General features: G+C 39.9%; 1 long non-coding RNA gene across 2 annotated transcripts in view; it reads left to right on the top strand.

Annotated features, from left to right (window-relative positions):
- The window catches only part of LOC139358104 (uncharacterized), a 524,079-nt gene extending 515,606 nt beyond the window's left edge, over positions 1-8,473 (top strand). For both annotated transcript variants that reach the window (XR_011612441.1, XR_011612440.1), the window contains exon 4: positions 8,269-8,473. This is a non-coding gene — a long non-coding RNA (uncharacterized lncRNA). The remainder of the gene's footprint in view (positions 1-8,268) is intronic.
- The last annotated feature ends 6,269 nt before the right edge of the window (positions 8,474-14,742 follow it).

The following is a 14,742-nucleotide window of genomic DNA, read 5'->3' as shown; positions in this document are numbered from 1 at the left end:
CTACAAAGGACACAAACTCATCCTTTTTTATGGCTGCATAGTATTCCATGGTGTATATGTGCCACATTTTCTTAATCCAATCTGTCACTGATGGACATTTGGGTTGATTCCAAGTCTTTGCTATTGTGAATAGTGCTGCAATAAACATACATGTGCATGTGTCTTTATAGCAGCATAATTTATAATCCTTTGGGTATATACCCAGTAATGGGATGGCTGGGTCATATGGTACATCTAGTTCTAGATCCTTGAGGAATCGCCATACTGTTTTCCATAATGGTTGAACTAGTTTACAATCCCACCAACAGTGTAAAAGTGTTCCTATTTCTCCACATCCTCTCCAGCACCTGTTGTTTCCTGACTTTTTAATGATCACCATTCTAACGGGTGTGAGATGGTATCTCATTGTGGTTTTGATTTGCATTTCTCTGATGCCCAGTGATGATGAGCATTTTTTCATGTGTCTGTTGGCTGTGTAAATGTCTTCTTTTGAGAAATGTCTGTTCATATCCTTTGCCCACTTTTTGATGGGGTTGTTTGTTTTTTTCTTGTAAATTTGTTTGAGTTCTTTGTAGGTTCTGGATATTAGCCCTTTGTCAGATGAGTAGATTGCAAAAATTTTCTCCCATTCTGTAGGTTGCCTGTTCACTCTGATGGTAGTTTCTTTTGCTGTGCAGAAGCTCTTTAGTTTAATGAGATCCCATTTGTCAATTTTGGCTTTTGCTGCCGTTGCTTTTGGTGTTTTAGACATGAAGTCTTTGCCCATGCCTATGTCCTGAATGGTACTACCTAGGTTTTCCTCTAGGATTTTTATGGTATTAGGTCTAACATTTAAGTCTCTAATCCATCTTGAATTAATTTTCGTATAAGGAGTAAGGAAAGGATCCAGTTTCAGCTTTCTACTTATGGCTAGCCAATTTTCCCAGCACCATTTATTAAATAGGGAATCCTTTCCCCATTTCTTGTTTCTCTCAGGTTTGTCAAAGATCAGATGGCTGTAGATGTGTGGTATTATTTCTGAGGCCTCTGTTCTGTTCCATTGGTCTATATCTCTGTTTTGGTACCAGTACCATGCTGTTTTGGTTACTGTAGCCTTGTAGTATAGTTTGAAGTCAGGTAGCATGATGCCTCCAGCTTTGTTCTTTTGACTTAGGATTGTCTTGGAGATGCGGGCTCTTTTTTGGTTCCATATGAACTTTAAAGCAGTTTTTTCCAATTCTGTGAAGAAACTCATTGGTAGCTTGATGGGGATGGCATTGAATCTATAAATTACCTTGGGCAGTATGGTCATTTTCACGATATTGATTCTTCCTATCCATGAGCATGGTATGTTCTTCCATTTGTTTGTGTCCTCTTTTATTTCACTGAGCAGTGTTTTGTAGTTCTCCTTGAAGAGGTCCTTTACATCCCTTATAAGTTGGATTCCTAGGTATTTTATTCTCTTTGAAGCAATTGTGAATGGAAGTTCATTCCTGATTTGGCTCTCTGTTTGTCTGTTACTGGTGTATAAGAATGCTTGTGATTTTTGCACATTAATTTTGTATCCTGAGACTTTGCTGAAGTTGCTTATCAGCTTAAGGAGATTTTGGGCTGAGACAATGGGGTTTTCTAAATATACAATCATGTCATCTGCAAACAGGGACAATTTGACTTCTTCTTTTCCTAACTGAATACCCTTGATTTCTTTCTCTTGCCTTATTGCCCTAGCCAGAACTTCCAACACTATGTTGCATAGGAGTGGTGAGAGAGGGCATCCCTGTCTTGTGCCAGTTTTCAAAGGGAATTTTTCCAGTTTTTGCCCATTCAGTATGATATTGGCTGTGGGTTTGTCATAAATAGCTCTTATTATTTTGAGGTACGTTCCATCAATACCGAATTTATTGAGCGTTTTTAGCATGAAGGGCTGTTGAATTTTGTCAAAAGCCTTTTCTGCATCAATTGAGATAATCATGTGGTTCTTGTCTTTGGTTCTGTTTATATGCTGGATTATGTTTATTGATTTGCGAATGTTGAACCAGCCTTGCATCCCAGGGATGAAGCCCACTTGATCATGGTGGATAAGCTTTTTGATGTGTTGCTGAATCCAGTTTGCCAGTATTTTATTGAGGATTTTTGCATCGATGTTCATCAGGGATATTGGTCTAAAATTCTCTTTTTTTTGTTGTGTCTCTGCCAGGCTTTGGTATCAGGATGATGTTGGCCTCATAAAATGAGTTAGGGAGGATTCCCTCTTTTTCTATTGATTGGAATAGTTTCAGAAGCAATGGTACCAACTCCTCCTTGTACCTCTGGTAGAATTCAGCTGTGAATCCATCTGGTCCTGGACTTTTTGTGGTTGGTAGGCTATTAATTATTGCCTCAATTTCAGAGCCTGCTATTGGTCTATTCAGGGATTCAACTTCTTCCTGGTTTAGTCTTGGAAGAGTGTAAGTGTCCAGGAAATTATCCATTTCTTCTAGATTTTCCAGTTTATTTGCGTAGAGGTGTTTATAGTATTCTCTGATGGTAGTTTGTATTTCTGTGGGGTCGGTGGTGATATTCCCTTTATCATTTTTAATTGCGTCGATTTGATTCTTCTCTCTTTTCTTCTTTATTAGTCTTGCTAGTGGTCTGTCAAATTTGTTGATCTTTTCAAAAAACCAACTCCTGGATTCATTGATTTTTTGGAGAGTTTTTTGTGTCTCTATCTCCTTCAGTTCTGCTCTGATCTTAGTTATTTCTAGCCTTCTGCTAGCTTTCGAATGTGTTTGCTCTTGCTTCTCTAGTTCTTTTAATTGCGATGTTAGAGTGTCAATTTTAGATCTTTCCTGCTTTCTCTTGTGAGCATTTAGTGCTATAAATTTCCCTCTACACACTGCTTTAAATGTGTCCCAGAGATTCTGGTATGTTGTATCTTTGTTCTCATTGGTTTCAAAGAACATCTTTATTTCTGCCTTCATTTCGTTATGTACCCAGTAGTCATTCAGGAGCAGGTTGTTCAGTTTCCATGTAGTTGAGCGGTTTTGATTGAGTTTCTTAGTCCTGAGTTCTAGTTTGATTGCACTGTGGTCTGAGTGACAGTTTGTTATAATTTCTGTTTTTGTACATTTGCTGAGGAGTGGTTTACTTCCAATTACGTGGTCGATTTTGGAGTAAGTACGATGTGGTGCTGAGAAGAATGTATATTCTGTTGATTTGGGGTGGAGAGTTCTATAGATGTCTATTAGGTCTGCTTGCTGCAGAGATGAGTTCAATTCCTGGATATCCTTGTTAACTTTCTGTCTCGTTGATCTGTCTAATGCTGACAGTGGAGTGTTGAAGTCTCCCATTATTATTGTATGGGAGTCTAAGTCTCTTTGTAAGTCTCTAAGGACTTGCTTTATGAATCTGGGTGCTCCTGTATTGGGTGCATATATATTTAGGATAGTTAGCTCTTCCTGTTGAATTGATCCCTTTACCATTATGTAATGGCCTTCTTTGTCTCTTTTGATCTTTGATGGTTTAAAGTCTGTTTTATCAGAGACTAGTATTGCAAGCCCCACTTTTTTTTGTTCTCCATTTGCTTGGTAAATCTTCCTCCATCCCTTTATTTTGAGCCTATGTATGTCTCTGCGTGTGAGATGGGTCTCCTGAATACAGCAGACTGATGGGTCTTGACTCTTTATCCAGTTTGCCAGTCTGTGTCTTTTAATTGGAGCATTTAGTCCATTTACATTTAAGGTTAAGATTGTTATGTGTGAACTTGATCCTGCCATTATGATATTAACTGGTTATTTTGCTCGTTAGTTGATGCAGTTTCTTCCTAGCCTCGATGGTCTTTACATTTTGGCATGTTTTTGCAATGGCTGGTACCGGTTGTTCCTTTCCATGTTTAGTGCTTCCTTCAGGGTCTCTTGTAAGGCAGGCCTAGTGGTGACAAAATCTCTAAGCATTTGCTTATCTGTAAAGGATTTTATTTCTCCTTCACTTATGAAACTTAGTTTGGCTGGATATGAAATTCTGGGTTTAAAATTCTTTTCTTTAAGAATGTTGAATATTGGCCCCCACTCTCTTCTGGCTTGGAGAGTTTCTGCCGAGAGATCTGCTGTTAGTCTGATGGGCTTCCCTTTGTGGGTAACCCGACCTTTCTCTCTGGCTGCCCTTAAGATTTTTTCCTTCATTTCAACTTTGGTGAATCTGGCAATTATGTGTCTTGGAGTTGCTCTTCTCGAGGAGTATCTTTGTGGCGTTCTCTGTATTTCCTGGATTTGAATGTTGGCCTGCCCTACTAGGTTGGGGAAGTTCTCCTGGATGATATCCTGAAGAGTGTTTTCCAACTTGGTTCCATTTTCCCCCTCACTTTCAGGCACCCCAATCAGACGTAGATTTGGTGTTTTTACATAATCCCATACTTCTTGCAGGCTTTGTTCATTTCTTTTTCTTCTTTTTTCTTTTGGTTTCTCTTCTCGCTTCATTTCATTCATTTGATCCTCAATCGCAGATACTCTTTCTTCCAGTTGATCGAGTCGGTTACTGAAGCTTGTGCATTTGTCACGTATTTCTCGTGTCATGGTTTTCATCTCTTTCATTTCATTTAGGACCTTCTCTGCATTAATTACTCTAGCCATCAATTCTTCCACTTTTTTTTCAAGATTTTTAGTTTCTTTGCGCTGGGTACGTAATTCCTCCTTTAGCTCTGAGAAATTTGATGGACTGAAGCCTTCTTCTCTCATCTCGTCAAAGTCATTCTCCGTCCAGCTTTGATCCGTTGCTGGCGATGAGCTGCGCTCCTTTGCCGGGGGAGATGCACTCTTAGTTTTTGAATTTCCAGCTTTTCTGCCCTGCTTTTTCCCCATCTTTGTGGTTTTATCTGCCTCTGGTCTTTGATGATGGTGATGTACTGATGGGGTTTTGGTGTAGGTGTCCTTCCTGTTTGATAGTTTTCCTTCTAACAGTCAGGACCCTCAGCTGTAGGTCTGTTGGAGATTGCTTGAGGTCCACTCCAGACCCTGTTTGCCTGGGTATCAGCAGCAGAGGCTGCAGAAGATAGAATATTTCTGAACAGCGAGTGAACCTGTCTGATTCTTGCTTTGGAAGCTTCCTCTCAGGGGTGTACTCCACCCTGTGAGGTGTGGGGTGTCAGACTGCCCCTAGTGGGAGATGTCTCCCAGTTAGGCTACTCAGGGGTCAGGGACCCACTTGAGCAGGGAGTCTGTCCCTTCTCAGATCTCAACCTCCGTGTTGGGAGATCCACTGCTCTCTTCAAAGCTGTCAGACAGAGTCCTTTGCGTCTGCAGAGGTTTCGGCTGTGTTTGTTATTGCCCTGTCCCCAGAGGTGGAGTCTACAGAGACAGGCAGGTTTCCTTGAGCTGCTGTGAGCTCCACCCAGTTCGAGCTTCCCAGCAGCTTTGTTTACCTACTTAAGCCTCAGTAATGGCGGGCGCCCCTCCCCCAGCCTCGCTGCTGCCTTGCCGGTAGATCAATGAGGGAGGCTCCGTGGGTGTGGAACCCTCCCGGCCAGGTGTGGGATATGATCTCCTGGTGTGCCTGTTGCTTAAAGCGCAGTATTGGGGTGGGAGTTACCCGATTTTCCAGGTGTTGTGTGTCTCAGTTCCCCTGGCTAGGAAAAGGGATTCCCTTCCCCCTTGCGCTTCCCAGGTGAGGCAATGCCTCGCCCTGCTTCAGCTCTCACTGGTCGGGCTGCAGCAGCTGACCAGCACCGATCGTCCGGCACTCCCCAGTGAGATGAACCCAGTACCTCAGTTGAAAATGCAGAAATCACCGGTCTTCTGTGTCGCTCGCGCTGGGAGTTGGAGACTGGAGCTGTTCCTATTCGGCCATCTTGCTCCGCCCCCCCGATATAACATTTCTAACTTTGAATACCCTAATACTATAGATTAGAAAAATATAAAGCAAAAGTTAATAGAATTCAAGGAGAAATTGGCAAATCTACTGGCATAGTAGAAGATTTTAAAAACGTGCTCAATCAAGTCTAGATAAAGCAAAGAAAAATAAGGATTGTGGCAGTCACAGCTACTTTCAGCCTGATATGTCGAGCTATTTTCCTTTCCTGAAACAAGTGTTTGGCTATCCAGAATAAAGACCATAATTCCCAACTTCCTTGATACCCAGGTGTGTCCATTTGACCAAGTTCTTGGTAAAGGAAAAAATGCAGCAGTGACAAGTACCCCCTCTGGATAATACCCTTAAAAGGAAAATGTGGTCTGTCCAGGTCCCTCCTGTCTCCCTTCCTGCTAGCTGGAATAGGTATGTGAAGGTAGGAGCTAGAGATGAACCATGAGATGGAGGCATGTGTCGAGGGGAAGACCAATAAGATAGGAATGTGGGCCCTGGACACTATAAACCTCTTGGATTGATTATGTGATCCCTGCTACATAAGAGGGAAATAAACTCCTGACTGGTTTGAGTCTTTGATACAGTATCAGTATCATAACACATGCAGATTTCAACCCTGGAAGTGGAACTGTAGGAACAGAATCTCGGTGTCATGGCCTTGGAAGGTGCACTGTAGGCTCTGAGAATGCAGACACAGCAGGTTGGAGTCTGCAGGCCTGCAGCAAGTCATCTGCTAAATCTATCTCCTGAGATTCTTTGGCAGGTTTTCCACATGCTGACACAGCCCTCCCTCTCAATTCCTTTATCTTGAATAACTTCAAGGTAACTGCCAATAGACTGAAGTAGAGTGGGATTGGCAAAACACAGAGATCATTAATAAAACTCCAGAACTGGACAACTCTGTTTAGATTAGTGCTTTCCAGCACTGTCCACATCATGTCCCTATAATATACTATAACCTTTGTGTCTCCATAGGCATACATGAATGAGGCTACTCATGGCCAATGGTGACCGGCCTGTGTGCTCCAGCCATCCCAAACAGAGGCTAAGGGAAATAATATCTTGGGTGTATTTGTAATCTGTTTGTGGCTAACCAGCATACCCAATGCACTACTTGAACAGCTCTGTTTGACATAAGATCTTTGGCTGTGGTCACTCTAACATGAAACTGACCTAAAGCCAGCAGTCTAAGATGCCTAAGGGAATTTTGCCAAAACCCTGACATGTCCAGCCTGCAAAAATCTGTGCTTTTTGACTCCTTTAAGGAGTCAAGCCCCCAAGTCTGGATGAGCAGGAGTTGCCAGCAATATCATTGCCTCCACAAGAAGAAAGCATTTTCCAATAGCCATTTCCATGTGACCACAGGATGTGAAATAGACAGGAAAGCACCTTCTAATGGCAAAGCCAGTCGGCAAAAGACAAAGGAGTTTCTGCCAGAAACATAAAACAATAGGATCCACATGAGCTAAGCAAGAATCTTCCTCCACTGCCGGGACAGGAAGTCTCCACAAAGCCTGCCCAGCAGCATTAAACTTTTCCTATGGAGGAGTGACTGCTGGATGTCCCCTATGTTCCCTTTCCTTGGAGAGTTTTTATTGTCATTCTCTTATTTATCTTCCACTACTGTGTAGGAGTGTGAAGAGGGTGGACATATAAGTAGCCTGTACTGATGGGTGGCGGGGTCCCATAGCCAGACCTAGTGGTGTGAACAGGGCATTACTCAGAGATTCCACACTTCTGCATGAGATTTCAGGGAGGGATTGTGGTCCTTAGAGAGGGAGCGTTGGGTTATATATGGTGAGAGGTGTGTATGCATATGTACTGTACCTATTCAAGGTACAGTAGGTAGCAGCCCAGGATTACTGATGCTTACACTGTTTTAGAAGAGAGAACTACTTCTACCTTGTGTAAGTCACAGATCTGTTGGGCTTTGCTACAGTAGCCTGGTCTATATCTTAAATACTAGTAGAGATAGAGCCGATCTGAATAACGCAACCAAAAGCAACAGGTTTGCACCAAGATAGTCATAGCAGCTATTCTAAGACTTGTAAAGAAACTGTAGACAATTGATATATTCATCAAAACAGAGTGGATAAATGCATTGTAGTTTATCAGACAGAATACAAAATGGAAGGGGGAAAAAAATAAACTACATGAATCAATCATGCCACAAACCTGATGCTGAGTAAAAGAAAATAACAGAAAAATACATGCAAGATGATTTTACTTATTGTAAAGTTTTAAATGAGGCAAAACAGAATATTTATTGTTTAGGGGTACTTTCATATGTAATATAACCATAGAATGGCTAATTTTATGTGTCAACTTGACTGGACCATGGGGTGCCCACATAGTTGGTCAAACATTATTCTGGATGTTTCTGTGAGGAACTTTTGATGGAATTAACATTTAACACAGTAGACTGAGTAAAGCAGACTGTCATCCATAATATAGGTGGCCCTCATCCAGTCAACTGAAGGCCTGAGTAGAATAAAAAGGCTGACCTTCCCCCAGACAAGTGAGAATTCTTCCCATCTGATGGCTTTAAAACTGGGACAACAGCTTTTTTCCTGCTTTTGGACTCCAACGGATACATCAACTCTTCCTGAGCACCGAGTCTACCAGCCTTCACACTGTGACCACATCCTCGCTTTCCTGGGCCTCCGGTTTGCTGACTCACCCTGAAAATACTGGGTCTTGTTAGTGTCCATAATTGTGAGTCTGTTCCTTATAATAAATAGTTTTCTATATTATGGGCATCCTACTAATCTGTTTGTCTGGACAACCCTAATACAATCATTTGAGAAAGTAAAGCAAGAATGATTAACAAAAAATTCAAAGTGGTGATCACGTCTGTTGAAGACAGAGAGGAAGATAATTCAGGAGGAGACCGACAGGGGACTGTAAGGTTCATGACAATGCTCCATTGCTTCATCTGGGTGGAAAACTTTATGAACATTTACATAATTATTAGTCTTTAAAATTGCTCTCATTATATGTATTTTTATATGAATGATATATTTCACAACAGTTTTTGTAAAATCAAAAAACTGAAACTTTGAAAGTGCTTTGAAAAGAGAGGATAAAGCTTCCATGGGCAGCTAGGTAAGGGTGGTTGGGGAGATACCATTGATTATTCATGTCAGGCTTTCTGCATCTGTAACTAATGTTCATAGTGTTTGTATTTCGAGCACACGAAGGACTTCCAAGTGAATAAGACTTTTGTTTTTTCTCATCACGCAGTTCATTGGGGAAAGAAGAATTTAGTCTTTCCTTGAAATAGGCACTAGTTCAGCAGCTGCGGAAGCTGAATGGAGCACCACTGTGTGTCCCAGAGCACACGTGGAGGTCATATTACACCCGCAGAGGCAGGTACTGGAAACATACTCCTTCCTTCATTTGGTTCTAGGCTACTTTGGTTAATTCCATTGCGATTATCTCAGACATGAAAACATTCAGTCTGTGAAAAAGAGAAATGGGAAGAAAGCTCATAGGCAGAAAGCTCATGGGAAATTGTTGCAGCTAGTGTCAAGGGATGTAAGTTCTGATCTACTCATGACTCATTAATAAAAGAGTTTAAAGCTCCAAAATTCTTCATGCTGGTGTGGATTGTGAAGCTGGATGCTCCAGTAAGGATACAGAATCACTTACAGCTAACTTAGGGCTGTCAGAACACCTGCCCACTGTAATGGAATTTGGCAGGAAAAGTCTAATGTGAAGAAACAAACCACTGGCCAATCTATTAATTAAAACAATAAAGAAAACAAGAAAAAGGTGATTGTGTATTATGCGGTCATTGGAGGAATTTGGGGAGCTGACAGCACAGCAAAGTAAGACTGCTTATCATTTATTAGGTGCCTACTCTGTGCCCAGTAACTGTAACTATGCACTTTAGGCTTATTCTCTCTTACTTTTACAAATACCTTATGGTGTAGGCTTTTTATCCCCATTTGATGGAGGCAGGTTCATCATCTCTCTTGGATGTGAGAAACATCCTGACTTAAGGCAGAAAGTATAGAAATAGCTGCCCGCTCCCCCATCTTTGGGTTGGAGCACTAAAGTGCTTCTGATGGGGTGCTGCTTTTACCAACCTGGATTTAAAAGGTACCTATTCCTAAGTAACTTATCCAGCATCTGCTTCAGCTTAACGGGTCAAAATTCTCCATTGTTCTTTCCTGTTCCTGGCCTGCATGCTAAGTGTTGCCTTTTCCCACATCCTTTCTCCTTTTCATTGGGTCCTAAGGAAGCCTCCTTGGCTGAGTATCCTTTGGTTGTTATGTTGGATGGTTCTTTACCTTCCAGATGGAATGTACTGCCCCTAGAAGATGGATCTTTGCTGCTGCCTCTCATCTCCTTCTATAGGAAACAACTGAAGATAGGCTAAAAGTAAGGTTCAAACTCCTTAATACGGTTCATCCAGCAGGAGAGTCACTTCATTGTCTTTCTAAGTCTACTGTGGGAGACTCAAGACAGTGAAAAACTAAACATTTCTTACATTCATCTTCTGGAAAGAAAGCTGTGTCTGTCTTCCGGACTCTTTGCCCTAGTAATAGTGGGGACAAATCCATTGTGTTTCTTGAATGTCCCTAAAGATACCCTCGAATGCCTTTGTTTGGGAAGCATTGGTCTATATAAGACAGGATAGAAATAGACACTTTGAGAAGAAGAGGAATTTGACCCAATCTCAGAGAAAGATCCAATTCTTGGTTACTGTGAAGCTGGGGATACAGAAGAGCTGTGGGTTTCATGAAAGGCAGGGACCAGAACTTTGCTTATATTCAAGGCCATAAAGGGTGTTAGGACCTCAGATGCATGTGTGTTCTTGAATGCTAAGACCTGAGTGTTGTATCTTGGAATCTATGGAAAATGTGCCTGTCTATGCAGTGCTCGTCATGGATAGAGTGATGCTGCTGGCCTTCAGATAGGGAGTGGAGGAAGGATAAAGAGCAGGGGAGCAGCAGCTAGGGTAGACAAAACGTCAGAGGTGCCTCACTAACTTTTCTACAATATGGATACTCCAGAATTCAAGTAGAACAAGGGAAGAGGAAAGAATCAAAAAACTGGGACTGAGAATCCTGTAGATAGGAACTGAGCTATTTTGAGAATTTAGAAATATAAAAAAATAAAAAAAATAAGATTTATCTTGCATTTCTAGAGTTCCGATGCAAATTTATATCTGTCCAGCTTTGCTCTGTCCATTTACCAGCTTGTATTTTACTTTACTCGAGTTTGGTTAAAATGTTTCAATTTGTCTAGCACACCATAGGTGTTCTTAACTCCAGACCCTTGCATTTGTCATTACATCTGTTTGAAAAACTTCTGTCTTCTCCTTCCTACCCTTGACACATACACATGCACACACACACACACACACACACACACACACAGACCCTGACCCAATATCTCAATATGCTGTCATCTTTAGGTGGTCGAACTTGGCAATGGAACCATGAGGCCCTGGTGTTGATGGCAAGCCTGCCCATTCTGTTTCATTTGCGTGGCTGACTAGGAATTTGTGCCTGCTAAATTTGGTCACTACTAAACACAACATAGAAGATTCACACACACAGCATAAAAATTGTGTGTAGCCCTGATTTGGAAGAAAGAAAAGTGCTAGCAGAGCTAAAAGGATCTTATGAAGAAGGTTCCAATCAGAGCTGAGAAATACTGTGAACCAAAAGACTGTCGCTTGCCTTTTATTATAAATCTGATGCACCAGCAAAGGCCTTGAATTGTTCAGCTCTGGTTACATATCCATAAAATAGTCCTCTCAAAGGAGCTATTTCAACCTTTTTTGTATAACACTCATTATAAATTAATTCTCCCTGACAACTAACTAGGGAAATATTTTAATCTTCATAGACAAAACCACACTCTTCTAAGAGGCCACTGTACATTCTATGTTCTGTTATTAGAAATGATTTTATTAAGGTTCGGGAATGATTTGCAAACTAATGTTGCTTTGATGTTTTTCATGCACACGTAGTTGCTGAGTTTATCTACTGAATTAGTCCCTCCTGGTACACACTAGATTGGGAGCAATCTTGGGGAATGATAGTGAAATTGAACCTTGTTTCATGTTTTGATTACCTGTATTATTATTACTTTTTCCCCCGAAAGGCTTTAAAAATTAAATTTTTCTTGGGAATAGAATGAGAGAAAATATGATTCTTCTTTGCAGATATACAATTGTAAAAATAACACAAATGTTTCAGAGAAACCAAAGACAATTCTGCCTGTGGGAGGTTCGTCTTCTTGTCAGATGCCTATAAATTAGGTTTGCTACATTAAAATCAAATAATACGTATTTCAGTCAGGGGGTATTGGAAGTAAAATTATATCTCCGTGTTCCGCGCATGAACATCAGCAAATAATTCAGTGGTTGCTGAGCAGTTGTTTCTTTTGGTAGGGATTTTGCCAGTGTGTTTTGTAGCTTTGCAACTCTCTTGAGTAAAGTGATAAAGGTGATGAATGTCTATTTTGAATTAACTCCTGTTACAGTGAAGTGCCAGTTGATCCAAGCTTTTTAGTCATGACAATTCACATGTATCTTATTCTTTTTATAAGAATCTGGGGAATACCTGTTTGAAATGCTACCACTCACAAGAAGTACATCTCCCGGTGATAAAAGATAGATGGGAATCATTGCATTGATTTGTGAAATGTCATTGTCAGACTGCACTGGACTGCCAGCAATCATTCAAGTACAAAGTTACTCCCCGGTCTGTTCTCTCTGTTCTTAACACCAATTCTATCCAAAGCTTTGGAGCTTATCAAAAAGGGAAAGATATGGATTTTTATATCTTGCTGAATCTGTTTGTGAAATAGCTTTGACCCTTATAAATAAAATGTGAATAGTATACTTTCCTGGCGATACATTAAATCATAAAATGTTTAAGAGTTAGGAGAGACCTGAAAGATTACTTTACTCTAAGGAAACAGGCCATAGGAGATGATATAATTTGTTAGTTTGTTGGTGGAAAAGCCTAACTTGAAACATAGCACAATATTTATGTATAAATCAGTTTGTGCTGCTATAACAGATTACCATATACTGGGTGGCTTAAACAACAAACATTTATTTCTCACAGTTCTGAGGCTGGTAAGTCCAAGAGCAAGATCTAGTGTCTGGTGAGCGCCAGATGGCCATCTTCTTGCTGTGTCTTCATAAGGAGAAGAACAAGGAGGAGGGAAGCAAGCTCTTTCCCATCTCTTCTTATAAGGGCACTAATCCCATCGTGAAGGTTCTACCCTCCTGATCTCATTAACACCCTATCTCTAAATGCCATCACTTTGGGTATGTTTCACTGCATGAATCTGGAGGGGACACAAACATTCAGTCCATACCAATATGGTATTGAATAGTTACTTCATCAGTTTTAACTGAACTTAACTGAATTGCAATATATTATTTTAGGCCCTAGCTCAGAATGCTACAATAGTGCTTTAGAAATGTGTAAGATGGCCTGGAAAGCCTGGAAAATTATCTCTGTTCAGGAGAAAAGAGCTAACATATGAAAAATTCACTCTATGTGCCAAGTATTTATATATATACACACACACACACACACACATATATAAATATATACATATATAAAAATATATACATATATAAATATATACATATATACATATATGAATATATACATATATAAATATATACACATATATACACATATAAATATATATACACATATATACATATAAACATATAAATATATATACATATACACACACATATACATATAAACATATAAATATATATACATATACACATATATACATATATACACAATCTAATCAGGTATATCTTCTGTCTCTTTCTCTCTCTCTCTCTCTCTCTCTTTACATGAAGAAGCCAAGGATCAGGAAGATTAAGTAACTTGGCCAAAATTACCAAGCTAGTAATAAAAAGCTGGGATTCCAACTGGAGACAATCTAACTCCAAAGTTTGTTTTTCTTTTTAACCACTATGCTGTGACCAAGTGTTTTTATTGGCCAAGTTAAAGAGTTAAAGTGCCCACAGAATGGCTCCAAGAAATACCTGTCATGAAATAAAGATTTATTGAGACTAAAAGGGTTACACTGAAAAATGCAGACAGTAATCTAATTTTACTTTCAATTCTGGCAGCTTGGTAAACTAAGCCAATTCAGAAACTCTCGTGGAAAAAGTATTTGGAAAACTGAATAGATTATTTTTATTGTAATACCCCTGAGGCACTTAACAGAAAACCACACACGCATACACGCATACACGCATGAGATACAGCTACCAGCAAAGATGAGGGATTCCTATATGGAAAACAAACCTTGTGGAAAATTAATTCTCACTCAAAAATTGCAAAACATATGGAATACTTCACCAAGAGTCAGTCATCAGACACAAAAAACAAGAGGCTTAATACCACCAAGAACTTGGAATATACATACATACACACATCTGAAATGATGACAGATATGGAACCCATCAGGAAATAGCAAGACTCTGAAAAAAAGAATGAGCAGGTGTGAAGAAAAATCAAACTAGAAGTTTTGAAACAAAAAAATTAGTGGTTTAAATTAAAGCCTCAATGTACTGACTAATTAGACCACACTGAAGAGAAAATTGGTGCAATTAAAGAGAGATCTAAGCAATTTTCCAGACAGCAGCTTGGATAAATGAAGAGTTGGAAAAAAAAAAAAAAAAAAGATTCTGAGCACCATGTAGGATGGGATGAGAAGATCCAACATTATCTAAGAGGAGTTAAGGAGGAGAGAACAGAGAGAATGGTCATTGGCAATATTCAATATACTATTCAATATTCAATGATTGAATAAATTTCCAGAACAGATAAAAGATGTGTATTTGCAGGTGGAAGACATTTAAGTCCCAAAGAATTTGGATAAACACAAATCTACACTAATTTAAGGAATGTTTTGGTTAGACAG

This window comes from Macaca nemestrina, chromosome 14, assembly GCF_043159975.1.
Source record: "Macaca nemestrina isolate mMacNem1 chromosome 14, mMacNem.hap1, whole genome shotgun sequence".
Taxonomy (NCBI): domain Eukaryota; kingdom Metazoa; phylum Chordata; class Mammalia; order Primates; family Cercopithecidae; genus Macaca; species Macaca nemestrina.
Note: the sequence above shows the minus strand (reverse complement) of the source record. Positions and strands in the feature narration are given on the sequence as shown.